The sequence below is a fragment of the Cryptomeria japonica genome, chromosome 8 (assembly GCF_030272615.1).
Source record: "Cryptomeria japonica chromosome 8, Sugi_1.0, whole genome shotgun sequence".
Taxonomy (NCBI): Eukaryota; Viridiplantae; Streptophyta; class Pinopsida; order Cupressales; family Cupressaceae; genus Cryptomeria; species Cryptomeria japonica.
In genome coordinates, this window is record NC_081412.1 from 57,882,861 (window position 1) to 57,893,471 (window position 10,611).

The 10,611-nt window shown below is 32.5% G+C and overlaps 1 pseudogene; it reads right to left on the reverse strand.

Annotated features, from left to right (window-relative positions):
• Positions 1 to 1,498: 1,498 nt before the first annotated feature.
• Positions 1,499 to 3,316, reverse strand: LOC131078061 (UDP-glycosyltransferase 85A8-like; annotated as a pseudogene).
• Between the last annotated feature and the right edge of the window lie 7,295 nt (positions 3,317 to 10,611).

The window sequence follows — 10,611 nt, forward strand, 5'->3', positions numbered from 1 at the left end:
AGTGTTGAATTCATGTTGATATAGGAAGGAACGTGCTTTCATGTCTCTAATACCTTTTTGGAGTAAGCTAAGAATTCCAAAACATGAAAACAACCTTCTAGTAGTGAAACAATGAATACAAAAGCATGTCTATCATATATATACATAATGACAATGTGTAAAATATACATAGATACCTTGTACATATAAGAAAGGTTAAGGAGATAACAAGGTAGGAGAAGAACTCTAACTACCCCTCCAAAGGTGCAACACTTGTGAGGTCACGTAACAAGAGTGTGATAAAGCAACAAAGTATGCATGCAATAGGTGTCTCAAATGGCGAAGACACAAATCTCAATTCTATGATATGAGACAAAAATATAAAAAATCCTGAGTAAATTTGTGTTATGAATGAATAGGTCAATCCTAGAAAGGTGATACCATAACTAGATATGATAATGAATTTATTTACACTAACAAAATATCCTTTGGTTTCTAAATAATTTGATATGTTGTCCCATTGATGTATTTTAGTAAAATGGCTCATATTTTAATGATCTACTCAAACATCTATGATTCTAAACAACTATACTCAAATTTGTATACAATAAGGGATAATAAAAGAACTATTAGGGTAGGGTGTTTTTAGTCTATAGGATCTTAGATATACTTATCTTGTTTATAAAAAAAAATTCCAAAGCATTTTAGAGGTCTAACTATGGAGAATTCTAGTGACACTTAATTGTACATCTAGTATTCGAGGTATAATGAGAGTAATTATTGGTATTAACCAATAAATAGTGCACTAACTATTCTAAATGGTAATTATTTCCTATGGTGAGGATTATCCTAATTATAGAGGGTCTTCCAATATACTTGAAAATATATGAAAACTCAAAGTCATAAATTAATATTTTTTGAGGCCTAAGCATTGAAGCAAAAGCACTCTCACTTCACTAGAGCACTTATGGGGAATTTATCTTTGCTAAAAATGATAGTTCAAAGGATATTTTAGTAAATTCAATAAATGGTTTCTAACTAGATAATATACTACAATTTTTATTTTTTTAAGATCTCGCACCCCATTTCTTTCAATGTGAATTTTCATGGCCAAGATCATGAAATGGAAAGGTGAGAGAATCTATTGTGTAGTTGTAGTAAGCCAGTGATTGTAGTTTTTACTATAGAACACATCATTAGAAATATCTCCAATACCACTTGTAAACAACTTGTTAATAATACCCATATATGCAAAAGTTTATAAGTAACATAGTTTTTTTATTTTATGCTTACAATACTACCTCACGGGGGAAATCCTCCCGCTAGAGCCTAAAAATCAATCATAGTTTTGAATATACTTTACACTTGGAAAACTTGCAATAAATAGAGTTGTGGTAATGATAAGTATTGTTATTCCATTCATTTGTGATAAATACTTTTATTCTAATTGATCACATGGATGACTTACAAAGTAAACAATTAATCACTCAAGATAGAATGCCATAAATTTAGGATCTTTTTAAACCTTTGATTTCACCATCTTTCTCATATCCTCCACAAAGGTGTTCAAGTTCATATAAGAAGTTCCTCCTTCCATCACTGCATTTCTTGCTGCCTCCTTTAGCCTCCTAGCATTTTCTCGTAGCTTCTTTCCAATAAAACCTTCCATTAGACTTCTAATTGTACTCTCTACCACATCTCTTGTTACCAATTTAAACTCATCTGCATCAATGCCCTCAAAGTCCAAGCCAGTCTTCCAAATATCTTTTACAAATCGGCAATCAATAAATTGATCAAAGAAATAGGGCCATCCAATTGTAGGAACTCCTATGCTAACTGCTTCCAAAGTAGAATTCCAACCATTATGTGTAAGGAATCCTCCAACAGAAAGATGAGAAAGCACCTGCAACCATTAAAAAAATTTAAATTAAAATAATATAAATTAAAGAACTACAATAATTGAATATTTTGGTAATTAAAAACAATGTACATGAAACACGTTGTGTATCTTATCCTTTTATGTGGCCTTTTTATTTACCTATGAATATGTTAGGCATGCGTTTACCACAATAGACTATTGTTATTGGAAGGTTTCAATGCTTGGTCCAATCCTTACCTGCAACTGGTTCGTCCAATTTACAATCAGGGCTCTATCTTTGGTTCGATCCTTGAAGCCCTCAGGTAATTCCAGAGGCTTGCCTTCTGCTATATCTGATCTGAGCACCCACAAAAAGGGGTACCCACAAGCCTCTAGTCCGAAAGACAGCTCATGCAATTGCCTTTCAGATTTTACACCAATGCTACCAAATGAAACATATAGCACAGACCCCTGCTGCGGTTGAGCGTCTAGCTATTGAAGGCAGGTTTTATCCTCTTCCCACATGCTGTACATGGAATTCCTACCGTCCAAGAAATTTGGAAGATAAACAGGGCCAATTGCCAGAGCTGTGCACTCATTAACGCTGAGACCCATTTGTGCTTCTTTGCCTCCATCCAACTCCTCAAAAGTGTTAACTAGCACGTAGTCTGCTCTGTTTTGGAAACGAGACTCATACAGAAAACACTCGTAAGTGCTTTCAGAGACATATTTCTCGCGGAAGAAAGAGACGATGTCGGTTGGCCTGATGGGTGGAAGTTTTCCCGGAAGCCATGTGATGAATTTCTCCTTAGATTTCAAATCCTCATCTGCAATACCATTGAATGATAATACCAATAACAATCAATGGGTCTTCTAAAGCTGAATATTAAAAATGTAAATACTTAAAAAAGTCACACAGTTATTATCATTCGTGCCCATCTTGTACCAGAAACAAGGAGGAGATTTGTAGGATAAATACCTTTGACAGGAATATGACCCTCAGAAAGAAGTAAGCTAGCGTTTGCCTGAATGATGGAATTAGCAGTACAACAAGTCCAGAAGACAACTCTGGGCACCCCAAGATTTTTAGCTACCTCTAACGTGCATGACAAAAAACTATCGGCAACAATACAGGTGATTGGCGGGACAGACTTCTCTGCTGCAGTTAACAGAGTTTCCAAGGCAGGGCCCAAACGTTGCAGTGCAAAATAAAGCTCACCAAGCTGGGCAGTTCGACCATGTTCAGGCGGTAAGCCATCTGGAATAGAGAGAAAGCGAAATTTTGAGCCCGTCTTTGACCTTGTGGTCACCTGCCGCTAGAAGAAGGCGTTGGTCTATCCATCCGGTGGTGACAAAGGTTATGAAGACTCCCCGCATGGCCAGCAGCTCTGCGAAATTCATGAGTGGATTGACGTGGCCCTGTGCAGGAAATGGCACGACTACTGCGTGCAAATGGGCCTCTCTTATTTCTCCAGACATTTTGAGGCCAGCCTCTTTTCTCTGCTGCAGAATGAGTGCATCAACCAGAATGGCAAAGATCAATATATATCAACTTTCTAAGTGCTACAGCCAATCGCATCTAAGTATCAATCGCTTGCAGATTCTTCAATTTGTCGCAATTGTTCCATTCTTCATATAAAAAGCCAATGCGATAAACACGAACTCATTTAGAAAGGATTCCTCTGAGTCGAGATAAAACAAACATTTTCTTTTGAATAAAACAAGGCCTGCAGTATTTTTATAGTACAAGGTTGTGTTATACTTGAAATTATTGAGCTCTTTTTTAAATATTAAAAATTGTTTTTTATTGATTTTAAATCGAAAATGAATAAAATAAGGTCTATAGTATTATTATACAAGGTTGTGTTATTCTTGAAATTATTGGGCTCCTTTTTAAATATTAGAAATTGTTTTATATTGATTTTAAACTTCATCTTATTATAAGGTTGCAACCTTCACTTGGTGTGAACTCAAAGAACACTAATAATATGGTTATATAAAATTATATAAATTATTTAATAAAATATATTGATAAACAATCTTTATATAATGAATTCAAATCATATGAAAAATATTTATTATTATACATTTTTTTTATTTAGTATAGTTTATTTAAAGTATATTTATTATTCTTAAAAATTATTGAATTCTTTTTAAAATATTATAAATTGTTTTCTATTGACTTTAAATCGTGTCTTATTATAAGGTTACAATCTTCACTTAATGTCAACTCAAACAATAATTAAAATATTATATAAAACAAACTTAAATGTTATTTATGGATAAACAAATTAAATGTTATTTCACAAGATTAGCTAGATCATAATCATTTTTCAAATTTTGTTTTAAATTTTAAATAAGATTCTAGCTAAAATTAGTAACATGGAGATATTAGGTATTATATCTTTAGCATTCTATTTTAGTATTTATATCTTTATTCTACAAATTTGCAATAATAAAATATATATATTATATGAAACAAAGTTAAATGTTATTTATAAATAAAAAGATCAAATGTCATTTCATAAGGTTATCTAGATCATAATCATTTTTAAAAAAATTGTTTTAAATTTTAAATAAGGCTTTAGTGTCACAAAGATATTGGCTATTATATCTTTAGCATTCTTCTTTAATATTTATATCTTTTTCTCTTATTTTAAATCATAAAAATGTATAATTAAAATTTATCTATTTATTTCAATATATTATATAGAGGATTTTATTAAGGTGATTTCTATTGACTTCACCTTTTTGAATTTGATATTTGTGATATTACTTTTATAGTTGATAAGGTAAGAAAAGAAGTATATCTAAAAGTGACACTATAAAGTTGATTGGCATTACTTTAATAGGTGTTATGGAGTTTAAGTCTCTCAAGTCTAAAGGATTTCCTAATCCTAAGCATCTAATCATAGGTAAAAGTTGATATTCATAAACGAATTAGTATATTCAAAATAATTTGAAGCTAATTGCAATGAAATGGATGTGAAAATCAAACTATAGTAATTAAATTAATAAAAGAATGAACATGTATTCTAGTATAATAAATAATTTTATTTTAATAAGAATGCAAAAATATGGAAACATCTAATAAAAACAATACTAAGACTTCTTAAATTCAAGAATGTAAAAATTAAAAAATAAAGAAATTGACTCTTATTCTCTCTAAAAAATCAAATGGTAATCCAGGTCGGGTGGGTGGAGGTGGGGTCATAAGGGACTCAAGTGGTAAAACGATTCTAGCCTACATGGCTAACCTTGGAGTTAAAACCTCAAGCTTTACAAAGGTGGTTGTACTCTACCATGAAATTGTGATTGCGAAGGACAAATTATTGGAAAGAAAGGTCATTGAAAGTTATTTAAATAACACCATAATGATGCTTAAAAAAAAGCTAGGCTAAATATGAAATTAGGACACCTCATGTCCAAATGTCTTGATCTTCTCCCTATACTAATCTCAACCCTTTTTCCAATCATATTAAAATATGGATAGATTTTCACAAAAATCCTAATGATATTTGTGCCACTATCCTAGCTCACATAAGTCTCGATGATGCAAAATAATCCCAAGATTGCCTTTTTGCTTCTTGTCATGGCCACCTTATCTACCAATCATTTATTGTTTTGGTGACAAGCATTTAATAACATTATTTTAATCTCCCCCAATATTAACCCTTGTTGTCCCTTTCTTACTTCTTATTTTTGGATTCCATCTTTGGTTTTAGCCTATGGTTTCTCTATGAAAAATCTAGCTATGGGTGATGACCTAATCTAGACTGAATTGGACAGTTGTGATGACTTCAAGAACAATGGAAAGTTATGGTCAAATATGGTGAAGGGTAATTTCATGGAATTTTTGGAGGGGATGAAGGGTTTTGACCCTGCCCTCTCAAAGAAATTTTGCCAGTCTTGGGAGAAAGGCGATGTTAAAATTGGGGGTATGGGCTTTACGGTTTCTACAAAGACCATTATTGTTGTAACCAGTCTATCATAAGATGGTGTGAACTTTCCCAAAATTCAAAAGGGGAGTTATATGGATGATTTTAAGAGATTCTTCAAACTAGGTAAAGGTGTATCAAGGCTTTAGAGTGCCTACAAAAATAGGATCTCCCTGGGGTTTGGAAAGATGTGATGCTTATGTTCATGAAGTATTCCATGCAAGACATGAGGTTTCAATGCTTTCACACCCAACTCTTTCCCATATTAAACCATCCCAGATATGGTGCTAAAATGAATTTCCCTTTCTGGATTTGCTCCTTATCTCAATCGATTGTTTTGTCTAAAGCCAATAATACCAACAAAGTTTGATTCTAATACTTTATAAGTTTCATTTGGCTTTGACCTCATCTAGTGGGACCCCTATGATCTCCTCTGGTCCCATTTCTAATTCCAACCTAGTGGTGGAACTTTATGGAACCCTTGTTTCTATGGTTAACCCTAATACGGTCTCCTCATCGAAGATTAAACAAATTCCAACCCAAATCAACCCTTTGTGTATGGCCAAACAGAAAAATCCCTTTGCTTCTCCTTCTAATAAAGCTGATTTAGTGGACTCTAAGGAGGAAGAGGATTTCAAGGACCATAGAGAAATATGTGAATCAATTAATTTATAATTTCTTTTGACACCACGGTATCCACTATTAACACTTAATTACTTATATCCATTAGTAAAATAGTCTCATTGAGAGAAAGAGTAGAGCATTGAAAGATATGGCCAATTGTACAATTCAATCTTAGAAATTAACACCTATTTTTGGTTGAAGTGATTGATTATAAACATTATATTCATAAATGTATGCTTCATAAGGTAGTGTGAAACATGACTACTGAGTATGTATATCTCACATCAAACTGGATATCTCTTCGTTTTAAGTTTTTGATAGATAATCTTGGGCATTTATTCCAAATGACCAACATAAATTCATATAGAATAAAATGATCTAGTTCCACTCATTTTAGTGGGCTATTGTGATAATTTGAAGCCTTAGCAACTTTTTCATCTTGTTACACATGATGTATGAATGTAATGAGATATTCAAGTTAATGAGAATTTTACACTAATCAATTCTCTTTTCATGACTTATTTGTCACATTCTTATCCTCCTTTATCTCTTGAATATTATCTAATTTATTGATAATAACAATGCTATCACTAAATTTATTGTTCTGCCATCTCTTATTGCACAACCTTTACCTTGTTAGGCATGTTTATGTCAAATTTTGAATCTCTAAATGTAAACCCTAATAAACCCAACCACTAGCCTTATATCTACAAACAAACTCAACAAAAACATCAATGAAGAATATATTATGCAAAATAAATAAAACCATAAAATAATCAAGATTATACCTCTACATCCATGATAGAATTGACTCTATTGTTTTCCTATCCTCCACGATCTCGTATTTGATAGTATTACTCTTAGATTTGTGTTGCACTTGCACAAGATCTCAAAGAGGAATGGATGTGGTTGTGATGATGTGTACTAGAATGATTTTAGTAGAGTATAGGTATGTTCAAATGATTGTGGATGGAAAAATGGAAGGAGAAAAGCTCTTTTATAAAGATGTCAAAGAGGCTATCTCCTCTAGTCCCATTTCTGATTCTAACCTAGTGGTGGAGCTTTATGGAACCCCTGTTTCCAAGGTTGACCCTAATGTGATCTCCTCATCCAAGATTAAATAAATTCCAACCCAAATCAACCATTTTTGTGTGGTGAAATAGAAAAATCCCTTTGCTTCCCCCTCTAAGGAAATTGATTTAGTGGACTCTAAGAAGGAAGAGGATTTAGAGGACCATAGAGAAATATGTCAATCAATAAATTTATAATTTCTTGTGACATCGTGGTATCCAATATTAGCACTTAATTACTTATATCCATTAGTAAAATAATCTCATTGAGAGAAAGAGTAGAGCATTGAAAGATATGACCAATTGTACAAGTCAATCTTAGAAATTGACACCTATTTTTGGTTGAAGTGATTCATTATGGATATTATATTCATAAATATATGATTCACAACGTAGTGTGAAACATGACTATTGATTATGTATATCTCATATTAAACTAGATATCTCTTTGTTTTAAGTTTTTGGTAGAGAAGCTTGGGCATTTATATTCCAAATGACCAACATATTTATTCATGTAGAATAAAATCTAGCTCATTTTAGTGGGCTATTGTGATAATTTGAAATCTTAACAATTATTTCATCTTTTTACACATGATGTATGAATGTAATGACATATTCAAGTTAATGAGCATTTGACCCTAATTAATTCTCTTTTCATGACTTATTTGTTACATTCTTATCCTCCTTTATATCTTGAATATTATCTAGTTGTTGATAATAACAATGCTATCACTAAAGATATTGCTCCACCATCTCTTTTTGCACAATCTTTACCTTGTTAGGATTGTTTATGTTGAATTTTGAATCTATAAATGTAAACCCTAATAAACCCAACCACTAACCTTATATCTACAAACTAACTCAACACAACATCAATGAAGAATCTATCATGCAATATGAATAAAACCATAAAATAAACAAGATTATGCCCCTACATCCATGATAGACTTGACTCTATTGTTTTCCTATCCTACATGATCTCATATTTGATAGTATTGCTCTTAGATTTGTGTTGCAGTTGCACAAGAGCTCAAAGTGGAATGGATGTGGTTGTGATGATGTATACTAGAATGATTTCAGTAGAGTATATGGTATATTCAAATTATTGTGGATGGTGAAATGGAAGGAGAAAACTTCTTTTATAGAGATGTCAAAGAGAATCAATGGCTTAGATTAAGAGGTTAAAAGATAAATGGCTAGAATCACATAGATGAAAGAGAATGAATAGGAAAGAGAGGTTAAACGAAAATGAAGAGCTAATAATGAAGAGTAGGTAATTTAAGGAGACGTATTATCATGTGGCTAAGATGAAAAAGGTAAATGAATCAATTAAATAACTAAAAGTATTTATTTAAATTAGAAAGAAGAGGCTTAGTGAATCCATCAATAAAAATATTTACTTAATTAATAGGAAGAGGCCAATAAATTAATTAAATAAATAAAAATATTTATTTAATTAATAGAAGACATTAGAATAAAAACAATCAAATTAAAAAAAATAAAATTAGTCAAAGGGCAATTTTAGGTGTCTGCAAAGCCTACACCACTATTTATTAATTTGGTCCTTTATTTTATAATTCAACTAAGATGCATTATACCCATATTAAGACTATAGGGTTATTCAATTGATCCAAGAACTTTTAGTAGCTCCTTAGAAGTGTTTATATGGAGATGCCATAGGAGAGAGGGATAATGCAATGATGGAGGAATATTATTCCTTGCTGAAAATTCACACATGGGAGCTTATACCTTATTAAGGTTGGAAAATTAGTTCATTATAAATGGGTCTAGAGACTAAATCTTTTACTAATGGTTTTTTTTATATGACTTAGGCACATCCTATTAGTGGGCATTCCACACAAGTTGATGGTATTGATTACTCAAAGACGTTTTCTCCTATTATAAAAATAAATTATATTCACCTGTATTTTCTATTATTGCAATGAAATGATGGTCTAGATACACCAAATAGACATGAAGATTACATTTATACATGGTTTCTATAAGATTCTTCACATATTTCTATCTTCACCATTTTTTATATGGTCTAAAAAATGCTCTTAAATATTGGTATGTGTAGCGTCATAAAATTGCAACCCTTGCAATTTTGACCACATTTTAGGCCCTCACATTTGCAACTGCATCTTCCTATCCAATTGGGACCCCTCTCTGCATTATCATTCCAAATTTCCTCTTATTTTAACCCTGGTATCACCTTGTGACCCTATCTAGGCCCCAAAATAGGATAGGACAGGGGCGTGGCACCCTTGTCCCCCCTCTTAAGGTGGCTCTAAGATGGGCCCATCCATCCCTTGAACCTAGTTTTCTCTTTGGGATTCAAATCTCTCTATGTTGGCCTTTGGTGAGATTAAAATTAATCCTCCTAGGCTAGTATAAAAAGGGATTTAGTCCTCTCATTTTGATATATATAAGAATAAGAAAAGATCAAAGAAATTCAAGAGGACTTCATTATCATCATCAAGAGTTCAAGTTTTCAAGTATTCAAACATCTCCTTCTTCATGTGTCTTCTTCATTCATCCATTGCAGCAACATTAAAACATTCATTTGCAAGAATGTGTGTGTGTGTGTGTTAGGGTTTTCTCATGTTACATGTCATTTCATGCAACACTTGTGATTATGTTCAAGAAGCAAAGCAACCATCATCGACAAATTCTAGATCTATAAGTTATACATTTCCATCATTTACATTTAAGTATTTGCAATTACTTTCTTTCAAGGTTGATTCCTCAACTAGGATTTAACTAAGGCAAACCCCTATCCAAAGCCCTTATTCCCTTCTTTTCTATGTGTAGGTTGTAGGTGTGCGGCTGTAATTGCAGGTTTGGGCTTCATTTTCATAGACAGAAAAACCCTTTTCGGCGCACGGATTTTTCGGAGGACTAGGTGCAACTTCAACCCAATCCCAACGAATTTTCTCTAAATTTGCAGGGCAGATCCATATCAGTTTAAATATCTTAGATTCGAAGCTACAATGCGATCCCGAATCGATAGCTTCTTATTTCACCCATTTTGTCTTCATTTTTTGCATAGTCAACAAGTCAACATATCTCTTTACAAAAGAGGGAAAATTGCATTCCAATCCTTGCAATCCACTTGGTATTCACATCCTTATTCCCCTTG